Source organism: Nuphar pumila, chromosome 1 (assembly GCF_984573655.1).
Source record: "Nuphar pumila chromosome 1, dmNupPumi1.hap1.1, whole genome shotgun sequence".
Lineage (NCBI taxonomy): Eukaryota > Viridiplantae > Streptophyta > Magnoliopsida > Nymphaeales > Nymphaeaceae > Nuphar > Nuphar pumila.
Window position 1 is genome coordinate 857,207 of NC_143249.1, and position 15,692 is coordinate 872,898.

Below are 15,692 nucleotides of genomic sequence, written 5' to 3' on the forward strand. Positions count from 1 at the left end.
AACATCTTTCAAATCCATATTCATTCATTTCATTCATTTGCAAATTCCAATTCCAACTTAGAGAAATCGATTTTCTCAAAATTTTCCAAGTCTTACTCAGAAATTGATTTTCTCAAAACTCTGAGCTTTCAAGTGGTATTTAAAGTATTTCTCAACTTCAAATCACAATTTTTCAAGTCATAATATTTTAATTTCAAAGTTTGAATTTAGGAAAATCAAAATTTTCAAAGTTACTTGAAATTCCTCAAAAACCAATTTTCACGAAACACTTGGATTCTTCAGAAATCGATTTTCATTTTCCTCAGAAATATTCTTTCACCATGATTCTCAATTTTCCAAGTGACATCTTCCAATTATTTCAAATCTCAGAAGCAAACATCATGTTTTCAAATATGCATTTTTCAGAAAATTCATAGCACATGCTTGATTCTTTGTGCATTTAGGAAATAGAGCACGATTTAGACAAGTTGAGCAAAGCTAAGCACACTTTTGATAATTTGGTTCAATTACCCTTGGTAAAGGTGCCAGGAACGGTTGAACCTCGTACCGACAGGCGAGTCCCATTCTTCAGAATTATCCCGCATTTTAAAACGGATGCAAGTTATTTTCAAAAACTTTTTCAAAGGTCAGTTTGACTTGCAAAAGTAAAATTTTGCGATGATAACAGGTTTGGCGACCATGATGGGACCTGTCTTCGTCTGATCAATTGTGTGCTTGACTTAGTTCAAATTGTCAAAATCGTGTTCCTTGGAATGTCAGCTTTTACTTTCTGTTATCATGTGAACCTAGGAGCCTTGAACCCAGCTGACATGGATTTCATTTAGACTAGGTATGGTTTGGTAGGACTGATTGAGGAGAATTATTCATGCTCACATAGACTTAGGTCTGAAATACAACACTCCTCAATCTAGGATTTGTATGAAAACAATGTTTGCTTCTTCAAAACTTTTAAAATCTCTATATCTTTTGGTTTTAGAGCCTTCTGATTTTCTTGCATGTGCTCATGTTTTAAAAAACCACCCCACCTATCTCTACTCGGTCTTCACGTTGCTGGGCTTTCTTCCAGAACCATAGTTTGGGACAAAGCCTCACAACTGGGCCACCTATTTGGGTGAAAGCTCCCCTGCCACGTACCAAGGGCCATAGTCCAACATATATCGGCAGGCGCTCAAGGATGTTGGAAAACTTGAACCTAGAACCGGAGAAATTGATTTTATGTCACGTACATCGGGCCTCGACCTAAGTATATCGGCATAGCATGATTGGACACAGTTGATCTGAACCTTAGAGTTAAGATTAAGGTCCTACGACTATTTCAAAACTGGTGCATCTAGAGTCAGCTTTTAGGGAATGTTGTATGTGCATGATTGTTTCTACAGGATGTGATTGAATATGTTGTAGTCATCTCCTCTTTACTTTTCCATATTTTCCTCAGTTTTTCCAAAATATTGGACGATTTTTCAAATACCTCATTTTTCAATTTATGAAGTATTTCTTTGTATTTTATCAAAACTCTGGACGATTTTCTAAATCCTCCTTTATTTTTCTTCAAAACTCCAGGTGATTTTCCATCCTTTCATTTTTCTGGATCTCGAATTTCCTGCTTCATTTCTATCATGCCTGCATCTTTTTCAAAATCCTTATATTTTCCTAAGTCTTATTCCAATTTTTTATGTTTTCCAGTCTAATGGCATCCAGTCAACTTGATTTGGTCTTCTCTGAGGGTCACATCTCCTACGAGGTGCGACAAGGTCTTCCTGAACATTGAGTCCTCAGCACCGGATCCTTTCTTCCTCGGTGATACTATTCATGGCTCAAGAACTTCTCTCGTATGTTTCCGGACCATTTGAGCGATTGTGGGTTAGAACTGACATTTGCAGTGGGGAAACAGACAATCAACGATAATTTGATCAACGCACTGGCATATTGGTGAAACTCGAGTACTAGTACCTTCTGGTTCTCATGGGAGGAAATGACTTTATTGATGGATGAATTCTCGGAGATTATGAGATTACCTGAACCAGCTGGTCAGCCTGAAGATCCATTGGAGAAGCAATTTTTGATCAATGTCAAGGGTCTGGATCCCCGAGACGCTTTAACCCGCATGACAGGACGCAAGTCTTGGCCACTGATCGAGAAGAATGGAAATGAATAGGTGAATCTGCTCGAAATCTACAGACAGTATGGGGCATTTATGGAAGTCAGCTCCTTATCTCGAACAGCTTGAGAAAGAATCCAGCATGCGATGGTCTTATGCACTGTGGGATTGGCTCTCTTTTCAGATGGACGAAATTACATGGATATTAGGATAGTTCAGCTCTTGCGAAGGTGGGGAAGTCGACAGACTAGCCGCCTCTCCATAGCCATGGCCGCACTCGCTTTTCTATACCGAGGGTTGACCCATTTCATGCTCGGATAATCAATTCTCGTCAAAGGGTGCACCTATGCATTGCAATCTTGGTTCCTCCGGCATGTGCCAACCCGAGCTAGTTCATTCAGATACAATAGTTTTTCTTTGTTCTCTGAGTTTGACCCGGACTTCACCACTCGTGTGAACCGGTTTTTATTATTTGGTGTTTGGCTTTCATAAAATGTTTTTATAAAAAATATCTCTTTAAAAATCTATTTCATAAAACTTACACCACTCTAGTAAGCTTCACAATGAATATTATGTCAATTCGATATTGCCAATTTTAAAGATAGCCATCATTATTGCCAATATTTAAAAAATATCATGATATATATTAACTGTTTTTTTTGCAAGTTCCTATAAAAAGTTAAAATATAGAGATATTTTAAAGTATTTTTAAAGTACTATTATAATTATATATTTAAAGTATATATTTTTCTTTTTGATGACGAACCTAGAACCAGATCACTTAATGGGCCTACCCCCTGTTTCTCAGTGTCGAATGACTGCGACCCACGACAGTGGGACTCCCTTTTTGCTGACCGAACAGACAGGGTTACACCCTGCCGCACGACCTGGTGCCTCCTATATGCTCACGACCAGCATGCCTCCCCCCTCAACCGAATCACCATCAATGGCCAAAGGCCACGCTGCTCACTCGAACAATCCAATCACGTCGAAAACAAGGCCACCACTCTGTTCTCTCTCTGTCACCCCGTACTGAGAGAGGGGTTTCAACCACCCTCTCCTTCTTTCTCCCTGACTTTTGGCAGACCCACCTATCCTGGGTCGCCCTTGTCTCCCGCCCCTCTTTCTTATTTCCTCCCCTTCCCTTAACCGGAGGCAGCCCCGACAGAGCCAACCCTTATCGCACCCCCTTGTGCCCTCCCTTAGCCAGAGGCAACCCTGACAGAGCCAACCCCTGTCGCACCCCCTTATGCCCTCCTCTCAACCGAGTTGAGCCTGACTAGCACCGAGCCCAGCTCAGTTCACCCTTGGTAGGCTTAGTCAGGCGCAGCCGAGTTGAGCTCAACTAGCACCGAGCTCAACTCGGTTCACCCTTGGCATAAGCCCGACTCGGTCTTCTTGAACCAAGCCCGACTCGGTTAAGAGGCAGCATTGGGATGCCTCTTACTTGGCTCAGCCAAGCTTAGTTTGACAAAGGTTGAACTCAGCTTGATCCATTTTTTGTGTTACCAAGCCTGACTCCGTCAAACTGAGTCTAGCTCGGTTTCTTACCGAACCAAACTGACTCTTTTTATGCCCGGTGGTAAAGCTCGACTTCTTGCACCGTGCTCGGCTCGAACTGGGTTCAGGTTTGACCCTTGCGACGCAAGCATCATGATAAGGTTTTAATACCATCCTTTATATAGCTTAACATAATCTTTTTAGTATTCCATGTTGGCACAACAAATAAACATTTAAATCGCCAAAATCTGACGTGTACATGATTTTTTGGCAATTCAAACGGTTGACAAAACACATAAATTTGTTTTATAAAAAAAATATGATCCAAAGGGTCGATTCTTATTAAATTTATCATGCTGAATCCATCTATTGATCAAAACAATTTGCATCATATGATTTAATGGGGGTATGAAGATGGGGGATGAGTAATAAACTTATTCATCGTGCATGCATGGTTGGTCACTATTCGCAAGATTTGAGAGATGCGATGTCAAATGGTGTTCTAGGATGTGTCTCTGTCAATCACAAAGTTTCTACCATCTTAAGTGAGGTGGGATTTCATGTTTTGCAAATTGGTGCATGGGCGAATCACTTATTTTTCGAAAATGGTTGTATGCAAATTGGAGTGCTCCCCAACCAGGATGGATTAAAGGTAAACGTTTTCTCACCATTGCGATCCAAATGAAGAGTTGGCTTTATGATTTGGGATCATGATGGTGGTTATTGGGCTTTGGAATGGTTGGTTAGACCAGTTCAAGGGACTCAACGGTAATGATATATAGTTTGGAAGGAGGTATTGTATTTGGTTCCTCGGAATTCTAAAGTTATTTTGGAGTCTTCAACTTTAGATATCATTGCTGCTACAAATCGTGTGCTCGAAGGTCGAGGCTCTCCTGAGATGCTAGCGTTGGACATTGTGAATATGTTTTTTTAGTTTTTGATCGTTTTCTGTGCATTTGTATTCCCAAAGAGCAAAAATATGTGGCCATGATTATAATATTTTCATGAGGACCAGATTTAGATTTGGAATGATAAATCTCCCGACTGGTTCCCGGATGTTAATAAACTGCTTAGATTGATCCTTTTCTGTTAACTGTTCTGCTCGCCAATTAAAAAAAAACATGTAAGGATTAAGAAACGCACAAGCCAAATGTCTATGGATATGAATTATGCCATGGCATCTATCAGCTTATATCTGTCAAAGATAATATAAAGAATCCACTGGCATACCCGCCTGAACCAGGTCAAAAGGGTGATGATGCCACCCCGGTCAAAAGATTAGGATAGACAGGTCGGTGAGGTTGGTTAATGAAAGAGAAACTAAGGGCTAACCAGGATTTGCGACTTAAAATAAACGTCATACGTGGCTGGAAAACAAAAGAAAAATGCAACCAAAGTGACTGGAAAACAAAAATGTAACCAAAAGGTCTTTCCATTGCCGGGATTTGAACCCGGGTCGCCTGGGTGAAAGCCAGGTATCCTAACCGGACTAGACGACAATGGATTTGAGATTAATTATTCATATTTTAATCTTTACATATATCGTTGAACGTAAGTTCGCCGGCGAGTTATATGAGCGCAAGGGGCGCCAATCTGCACGGCAGTGGACCGGGGGACAATGGGACTCCGCCTCGCCCCATTTCGAATGGGGATGAAGGCCATGAAACGGTGATGAAGGTTAAAATCTATCCCCATGCGGGGATGAACTTAAGCTTTTCCCCGCCCCGCCCCATCCCCAATCCTTTAAGGGATGACTATAGACTAAGGGAAAACGGGGCCCCGCCCTGCCTCGCCTCCGTTTGGACTGGGGATGGAGGACATGAAACGGGGATGGAGGCGGGGGTGGAGGTTGAAATCCATCCCCGTGCGGGGATGGAGGCGGAGATGAAGGTTCGGATTTTGAAACGGGGCGGGGCTGGAGACCCTGTCCCCGGCCCAGGTCCACTGCCATCCCTGTGCACGATTGTTGGGTTCCCGAACTGTGGGTGTTATTTTCCTTTCATTTTTCTTTCTTGGGACCATGCCCCATCCGTTGGCATTTAACAAATCTAATCTACACAGAGATCGCATCTTCTCGCTCCTCACCACCACAAAGGCCCAAAGAAGTGCTGAATGGATGCAGCAATATCAACCATTTAAAAATGGGGCTCTTCTATTCCCCAGTCACAAGTGTCATAGAGCTTATGCAAGAGTTCGGTTCTAGGGAGCGATGCCATGGCATATAGCAGCTTGCCACATGGGCAAATTAGGTGGGACAAATGGGTAGAATGTTTTCTCATTTTGCCCTTTCACCAACTCAAAAGAGGGGAGGCCCGTAAAGAAAAAAAAAAACACCGTGCTCTCTCCCTAAGAGTCGAGTTGGAGGGAGCGGTATTCCGGCTCACTGTTGCCGGAATACCAGGCATTCTGGAAGCCAACGTCTTCCCTCTCTCTCGGTTGATTCAAGAGGCCTGTGAAGAAAACAAACCTGCTCTCTCCCTGGGAGCCCGGTTTGAGGGAGCGGTATTCCAATTGGTTGCTGCCGAAATACCGACCATTCTAGCAGCTGATGTCCTTTCTCTCTCGGTTGATTCAAGAGGCCCATAAAGAAAAAAAAAAAAACCTGCTCTCCCTAGGAGCCCGATTGGAGGGAGGGGTGATGAATATTGGACCGTAGTGTATGCAGAGGAGGAGGAACAATGAAGAGGATGAAAGGGGTTTTCGGTAAATGGCCTGCGTCAAAGAGGATAACACACATGTATTTTTTACTCTCTGGCTTGTGCGCAGGTGCTAGGCTTATAGCCTCCCTTGGAGTAGCAACTGACCACAGAATGTGGAATTGTAACTCCGCATAACCCACTAATTAAGCCCTCAAAAAGAGGCCCACTTAGTTTATGTGTGAGACCTTATATCCACAAGAGAACTAGATTTTATACTGGATTCAATTCTCATACTAGATCCAATTTTTGGATCCAACATTTTTCACTTAGCCATACGGGTCGAACACCCACATTGTATTATATATTGCACTCATAACATTATGAGGTTTTGCATATGCCAGTTGAATTTTTCCTGCATGATATATCCCTATCATGAGGCTATTCACAAGCTAGGTTGTTTTTTCATCATGTTATAGATTTTATCATAACAATTTATTTTAATTATTCACCATTCACTATATACTAAGCATGCGATCTATAGATAAACAATGAATACATCATAATGTGGGTTTCACATAGTCATAGAGTTCTTGTGGCGCTTTCATGACCATACCATAGGACATCATCATGTCTACATGTACATTAGTGGAGTACTATGAATTTTATTGGTTCATAAATCCATGATTTGCCAAACCTATCTATCTGTACTATCACATGTTGGTCACCACCTAATCATTTTATATCGTATATTCAAATAATCATATATGTGACTGACTGTGTTGCATTTTATGCAAAAACTTTAAAAACATAAAAAAAATATCATTTCATGTATACATATAAGCATACCATAGAGAGCATTATTTATAATGATCATATACAAATAAATATCCTCACATGCATGTATAAAATTATAATTTAACTCCCACTTTTTCAATGCATTGTATTTAAGCAATATTTGCATTTAAGCTATGACATCATAAGGTTTTACATACACTAGCTGAACTTTTCTTTCATGATATATCATCATCATGAGGATATTCACAAACTATATTAATTTTTCATCATGAAGTAAAGCATAAATCTCTATATCCAAATTCAATTTGGATATGCACTAGAAATTATATCCATTAAAAATTATCCGATTATCATTTGGATATTCCAAACATAAAAGTCAATTTCAAGGCTTTAATCAAACCATAAGCTTAAACATATAAGTTCAGATCCATTATCGGATTCACTCAACAAAATATATTTGTATGAGTCCATATCCAAAACCGACTGAAAATGTTATCTATCAAGTTTACACGATTCATATTAAAATGGATCTTCAAACAAGCTTAAATAAAACCATGGATCACATAAGATTTGACCATAATCTAAATCCATATCCATAACTATATGTTACAAATGCAAATAGATCTATATTACACATCCAACATTATTCTTATCTGGATTTATCGAGGTCAAACAAAGGCCCATACAAAATAAATTATTAGGTCCAATATATGCCTTTTAACTATCCAGATCTACCATAAACTCTGGATCAAATATGGATCCATGTCTCATATCCGGGAATTATACTTTTCTGAATCCATCACAAAACCTGAATCCAGTCTAGATCCATACAAGTTCAACAAAATCCATTTGTCTGGATCCAAAAGTAATTCAAGTCGACCTACACTCAATCAATTTGATCTATCCATATCTGTATATGTTCAACTAGATCTAATATGTTTTATTAGATCAACTAGGTCTATGCCACCTTACCAGATTCGAGCATCTGATCCAATGCTGATTAGATCCACTCTTAAACCAAGCATAAGATCTAATGGACCATAGTCCAATTAAACTTGATCTATAAAAAAAAAACTGAATCAATACAAACCATACCAGATCAAGATATAATATGATCCAAAACATGAGTATAATATTAAGCATAAAATCAATGCAATAACTCAAAGAATTTTAGGATCCAAAAAGTTTTACTAGATCCAACCAGGCGTTTTACAAAAATACTGAATTTATCCAATCCAGATCCAAACTTATTTTGGATAAAGCTCTGAAAGGTATTTCACTAACCAGAAGCACTTGTATTTAAAATCAGAAAAGTTAGTAACAGTTCTGGGTAAAATAACAATTCAGAACATAATATCCATAAATTTTTGAGTTGAATAAAAAACTTTAAGTGGTCTTTTTTTAATTTTACAAAAATCTGAGGTTGTTCTGAAAAAATTGGACACAACAACCTTGTCTCAGATAATATCCATAGAACAGGCTTGTTTATGAATTTACCCAAAAATAGAAGCCTCTGTTTTGTAAAATGGAGAGTAAAAACCTAGAAAATATAAAGGCATAATGGTAATAAAAAATAGATGCAACTGAAAATATCAGAAAAGAAAGAGGGCAAAAAAGTAAAAACACTTAAAAAGTGTTGTTTTTTATTTACCCTCTTTCGTAAAAGAGAGACTTGTGATCATCGCAAAAATTTTCCCCTCTTGTGGTTTCTCTCTCTTCCTTTCTAATCCTTATTTCCTTCTTTTTGAAGGGAGAAAATAAAAGACAGAAAAAGAAGAGAGAAGAGAAAAGGAAAAAAAAAAAGAGAAGAGGAACTCTTTTGCGGGGTCTCACTTGACCTTAATTTGAAAACATTTGAGAAAATAACTCGCCTCCGTTTTGAAATATTTGTGGGAAAACTGGGAGACGGGATCCGCTCGTCGGTACGAGGTTCGACCGTTCCTGGCGCCTTTACCAGGGGTAATCGAACCAAGGGTCGAATTCATTTCTTTTGCTTTGCTAAGAAATTATCGAAGAATTTATTCTAAGTCCAAATGCACAAAGATTCATGCTTGTGCAATGCAAAGATGTATGCTTTTTTTTGAAAAAATAATTTAGAAATCTCCAAGTGTTTCTGAGATGAATGATGATAGAGTGAAGAAATGGTTTTGACTTAGAACTTAAGATTTAAAGTTCTAAGTTTTTGGAGTAATCAGAGCTTGGGGAAAATAAATCTGAACTTTGAAAGGAATGTTTTTGAAGTTTGAGATAAAAGGAGAAGAAAGGAAATTTCAAAACCATAAATGGACTCTGAATTAGAATAGAAATAAAATAGAATTGAATTCTAACTTTGAAGTTTGAAATCAGAAGTAGATTTAGGAAATCTAAATAGAATTGAGAAATGGAATTGATTTGAAAGTCGGAATTCAAGATGGAATTTGAATCCAAAGTCTGGATTCTAAATTGAGATCAGAATTGAAGTCTGGATTTAAAATCTGAAATGGGAATTGGATTTGAAATCCGAGATGAAATGGAATTGGTTTTGAAAATAGAAGTTGATTTGAAATCTAGAATTCAAGATGGAATTTGAATTCAAAGTCTGAGTTCTAAATTGAGATCAAAATTGAATTCTGGATTTGGAATCCAAAAATGGGAATTGGATTTGAAAAATGGAATCCAAAGTTGAATTGGGTTCCTAAAATGGATTTGGATCTGAAGTCTGAGATCCAAAGTAGAATTGGGTTCTGGATCCTAAAATGGATTTTGGATCTGAATCTAAGATCCAAGATGAAGTTGGATTCTGGATCCTAGAATGGATTTTGGATCTGAAGTCTGAGATCCAAGATGGAATTGGATTCTGGATCCTAAATAGAGTTTTGGATCTGAGATCCGAGATCCAAGATGGGATTGGATTCTGGATCCTAGAATGGATTTTGGATATGAAATCTGAGATCCAAAAGTGGATATTGTACTTGGAAATCTGGATCCAAGTTGGGATTAGGATCTAACTTTGGATTTGAATTCTAAAAAGTCCAAATAGGACCTTGCACAAGACTCTAACCATTCACGTATGGCTGTACACCAAAAAAAAGTCAGTTATTGTTATTAACAACTTAGGTTTTAATGGATTAATACCTAAGTTATCAAGGAAAAAGAAAGAAGGAAAGATATGACTATCCCATTCACGGCCAAGTCTCTCTCTCTCTCCCTTTCTTTTCCCCTCCAGCAGCAACTCCTTCTTTTCCCTTACAGCCATCACTCTCACGTACAACCATTCACCAAGACAACCACCATTGCAGCTTCACTTCCACCATTGGCAGCCTCCTTCATCACAGCCTTCGTTGGTGGCAGCAATAGCCCAGCCAACCTCCATTGCTCCACCTTCAACAAACTCCAGAAGCAGCCTTCACCACCTCTCCTTGCAGCAGCACACATCATCTTCACCTTGCTTCAGCCAACATCCTCATCTTCCAACAGCAGTCTGCAACCCTCTTAGCAGCTGGTCTATTTTGCTCCAGCTTCTTTCAAAGTAGCCTCATCATCTTCCAAGGCACCACCACTTCCAGCCGACGCTCCAAGCCTTCATCCTTCAACCAACCTTGGAGGCGTTTCGAGTCCAATTTGCAGCCATCTTTGGTTGATTCCATCACAACCATCTTCGGTGGGTGCAAGGGTAAACCCAAGGTAAGTCCACAAATTCCATCCTCTCATCGATTTCCCTTGTTTATTCATATATATATTTCATCAAGTTTTATTAATGTTTACCATTAGAGAGAGGATTTTCTATTTTTTATTTTTTTTTGCTGTGAAGCCATGTTAAGGCTGGATCCAATTGGATATGACATATCATCCTTTCCATGGATGAAACCGTTTGATCCAAAAGCCTACATCAAATAGATTGTGTATCTCTTTTTCTTTTTCTTTTTCTTTTTCTTTTTATTTATTTATTTACTTTTTTTTTTTGCGTTTCAGCATGACTTTCATGTAGATCCCATGTATTGAGCATCTTAGTTAATTAATTTCATTGTTTTATGAAGGATTCATTCTATTTTGTTAATAATTGCTTAGATAATTTATAGGTTTTGATTTTGGACAAAGTCCAGTTATCATTTCATGTTTATTATTTTGTCATTAAATCCCGAAAATTTTATTTCAGTTGAGTTAATTCATCTATGTTCTCCATCCAAAAACCTAGTTCCATTCGGGTTTCGGAACCCATCTAAGCCGATTAAAACCCTAAATTGGGTTTTCTGTCCTCTGAAATTTCAATTTCTGATTTAGCAGAAAAGAACCTCCGGAATCACCACTGTGAAAGATTCAGATCATCCTCCAAAAATCATAGTAGATTTATAATTGAATCTACTAATGATCTGGAAATTGTGAGGTTTTTCCAAGCAGTTTTGACCTTTGTAAAAAATCGGATTTCCCAAACCTCTGGGAAAATCTCGATTTTCCTTCGTCAGGGTATAGACAGACCCTAATGCACTCAGTCTGTTCAATCTGTAGCCCGTCTGCAAAAACTTTCAGCATGAAAGTTGTTTCTAACATATTTTCCTGTCATTTCCCAAAATTTGGGGATTTTTAGAACTGTTTCATTATTTTTTCCAAAATTTTATTTTCTGTTTGACAGATTTCAATATCCCGAAATTTCAGAGATTGGGGTCTCTGATAACAGTGTGCTCTTTTCCACACCGTGACCAGAAAACTAATGATGCAAAAAGATAAAAATTTTCCTTGTTTGTCAGGTACCTTTTACCACAATTCCAGCCATTTTTCCATCTGTTTGCTATTTTTCCCATATCTTCTACCGAAACCTGTCTGTTTCCCGTAAATCCTAGAGTCGCCGGATTCTGATCCGACTTGCCGGAGTGGCACAGCTCCGACTAAAGGTCAAAACCAGAAAATGTAAAAGGAAAAAATCTTTTCCTAACTGTCCTCTGTCACCCCATAAAATTTGGGAAATTTTTATGGAAGTTTGATATCTGAAATTCCCTTTAGAATCAACATTTTAGGCAAAAATCACAAAATTTAGGGTTTTTATTTGAATTTTTATATTTAAAAATATAAATAAAATAGATTTTCGAGCTTTATTCTGTTTTTAGGGTTATTTTAGGTGTCCATGCCAAATTTGGCATAATTCCAAGTTCATTTGCTTCAGAAGCGAAAATCAAGTTAAATTTGATATTTTATGATATTTTTGCCAATTTAGGGTTTTTTTCATGTACATTAACATGTAAAATCATATTAGGGTTACTTTCAATCTCATTTGCATTTCACATTTTTAAATTTTGCAAAATTTATTTCAGAAAACACTGGTTTCAAGGCCATAGTCTTGTTATCATGAGTATTTTGGTCATTTTGACCATAATTTCGAAATTCCAAACTTTATTTTTCTAAATTTTCATGCATATAATCATATTTTATCATATTGTGTTTGATTTATTTCATTTGATTTTCAAAATTCCAAAATTTATAAAATGTCTTTCAGAAAACCCTGATTTCAAGATCATCAGGGGTATTTTGGTTATTTTGACCCTAATTTTGAATTTCCAAGCTTATTTTCGAAATTTATTCATTATTTATCATGTTTATATCAAAGAGGGTATGAATTTGGGTTTATATCTGAATAATATCGGATAATTTCCAATATTTTCGGATAAATTCAGAAAAAACATACATTTCTGTGCTAACATGTTTTCTAGTTTTGCAGGAACATTCAAGATGAAGACTTAGCCATTTTATTTATTTGTTTTATTCAATTCAATGTAAAAAGCAATATAATATTTGGAATAAGAGTTACTTTTCTGCTTAGAATAGGATTGCATTGCATATAATTTAATTTCAGCAAAATTTCAATATCTGAATGTATCATTCATGCACATTTTTCCAAATCCACTATTGTTGACACAAATGACACTTGCACAAGATCTTATGGAGTTTATAAACTCGGTGAGATTCGTATTTATGGTCATAGTTAGAATACGAAGAAAACCAAGATTTATGATCTTCATATTAGCCACATTCAGCCTACAATCTTAGGCTAACTTCAAAAATGCATTGCATTTCTCAAAGTTTCAAAAGAATTTCCCAATTCCTTAATTGAAATTCATTCATTCAAATTGCATTATTTTCAAATTCATTTTCCAATTTCAATTTCAGAAAAATCAGTTTTCCCAAGAATTTTCAAGTCTTTCTTAGGATTTGATTTTCCCAGAATCCTAAGTTTTCAAATGACATTTCAAAGCATTTCCCAAGTTCAAATCAACGTTTTCCAATGTTTTAAAATTCTCAAATTTCAAAATCCCAAGTTTTCAGAAATCGATTTTCTGAGATTTTCAGTTTCTTAAGAATCCATTTTCCATTTCAAAAGTCATTTTCCAATGAATTTCTTGATTTTCTTAAGATTCTCAAATCCATTTTCTCATAAAAGCTATTCAAATCTCAAATCGATTTTCCTAAAGTCCAAGTTTTCCTGAGAATTCATTTTCTAATGTAAATTTCTGATTTCCAATTAAATTCAATTATTTTCCCAAACATTCCAATCTCAAGCACTTTTCCAGTCATTTTCCAAGCATTTTCCAAAGCAAACATCATATTTTTCAAACTTGCATCTTTTCAAAATTTCATAGCACAAGCCTGATTCTCTGTGCATTCTAGGAAAAATAGAGCATAATTTAGATATTTGAGTCAAGTTAAAGCACGTAATTGATCCTTGGTTCAATTACCCCTGGTAAAGGCGCCAGGAACGGTTGAACCTCGTACCGACAGGTGGATCCTATTCCACGGAATTTTCCCGTAAATTTTCAAAATGGAGGCGAGTTAATTTTCAAAACCATTTTCAAAACTTTGGTCGAGTTTGACTCGCAAAATTCGTTTCTCTCTCGCAACAGAGGGGAAAATTTGTGCGATGATAACAGGTATTGAAATTGTCAGATCTAAGAAAGGATTATTTTTGTCTCAACAAAAGTACATTCTTGATTTACTAAAAGAAACAAGAAAAACTGGTGCTAAGCTTGCAGATACACCTATTGAACCTTACCTTAAACTCGATGAAGAAAAGGATGGTGTTGTTGAAGATATTGGAAGATATCAAAGGTTAGTTGGTAAATTAATATACCTTACAGTTACAATACCAGATATCACTTATGTCGTCAGCCTAGTCAGTCAGTACATGCACTACCCCAAATCCATTCATATTAAAGATATTACCAGAATTCTTAGGTATTTGAATAAAACTCTTGGTTAGGGATTGTGGTACAAAATCAATGCTATTCTGTTGCAGACTGGGCAGGTGGTTCAGACAGAAGGTCTGTCACTGGATATTGTGTGAATGTTGGAGGAAACTTAGTATCCTGAAAAAGTAAAAAACAACATAACATATATAGCAAAACAACTACAAGTGAGCTTATTTGGGTGAAATCTCTTATTCACGAGTTAGGATTTTCTGTCAACTCTCTCATACCTATGCATTGTGATAATCAAGCTGCAATCTACATAGCAGTTTGATGATCTAAAAGGCAAGTGGGGCTGTTTAAATCTCTAGGCCCCACTTGAGGGGGAGTGTTGAAAGGTGCATTCAAGATTGGTAGCGTAGCTGAAGCGTTGGATGTTTCTGTCCTTTTTTCTTGCCTTACATGTCCAGATTTCATTCAGCCATTGAGGATTTTTTATTTTGTTTCCCTTATCTTTTCTCAATAAGAAGATATTCTTTTTGTGTTGGCTTGTAACTACCTATCGTGAATCACGGTGGTATTCTTTTGTGAAGGTTATTTATCTCTGTACATGTTAAATGAGAGGAACAGGAAAAAAACCAACACAGCAGTTGTGCTGTTTTCTTCGTGGACGTAGGTCCTTGGACCGAACCACGTAATTTACATCTTTCCTTGACTTTCTTTTTCTCCAACAACATAAATTGTATATGATTTAAAATAAACGTGTGTTTGGCCGCCCACCCCGAGTAAGTCTTACGAAAAGATCCTATCCTCACTGTTGATCCTAACCATCCAAATGACGCATTGGGATATGGTTAGGATTAGTTCACACTGCGGGGAGACATCCTAGCCGTTGGTTGGAAGGATAGGATTGAATGTAGAATGGATATGACGTGATGCATTGAGGAAAATATTCTTTCAGGAATTTAAGCTAATTAAAAAGTCAAACGAGACTTTTTTATTTTTCAAAGTTTGATTAGAAAAGACGTTAAAAACCATTTAACAGGAAATACGCGCCTAAGACTGGCAATGGATGATGAAAAGAAAAAATAAAACAAAAGGAATATTTCGGCATTGAACTGCCGTGCTTCACACATAATTGCATCAGCAAACGCATGAAAGCAAAAATTAGGCAGGTTATGTGATCCGTCTAAATTAAATGTTTGGAACATTTTAGACTAATGAAAAAAAAAAAAGAGCTACTTATATATATATAGCTATAATAAGTAATGATCAATGTTGTGTGGTTCGTCCCATAAAACGAATAAACTTGAACATTTTAAGCCCCAAAGTACCAATCTACCAATCTTTAGCTTGACCAACGAAAGGGGAGGGAAAAAAGAGATGAAGGACGGACAATTGAACAAAGCACAATAGAAGCAATCGACAGGGAAGAGAGCGAGAGAGCATAAAAAGAGGGATCCATCTCTCGCTCGATTTTTGGTTGTGGGGAAAAACTTAAATTGATGT

The 15,692-nt window shown here is 37.2% G+C and overlaps 1 non-coding gene across 1 annotated transcript; it reads right to left on the reverse strand.

Annotated features, from left to right (window-relative positions):
- Nucleotides 1–5,028: 5,028 nt before the first annotated feature.
- TRNAE-UUC (transfer RNA glutamic acid (anticodon UUC)) lies at nucleotides 5,029–5,102 on the reverse strand. Its single transcript has one exon. It is a non-coding gene; the product is annotated as a tRNA-Glu (tRNA).
- Nucleotides 5,103–15,692: the final 10,590 nt, after the last annotated feature.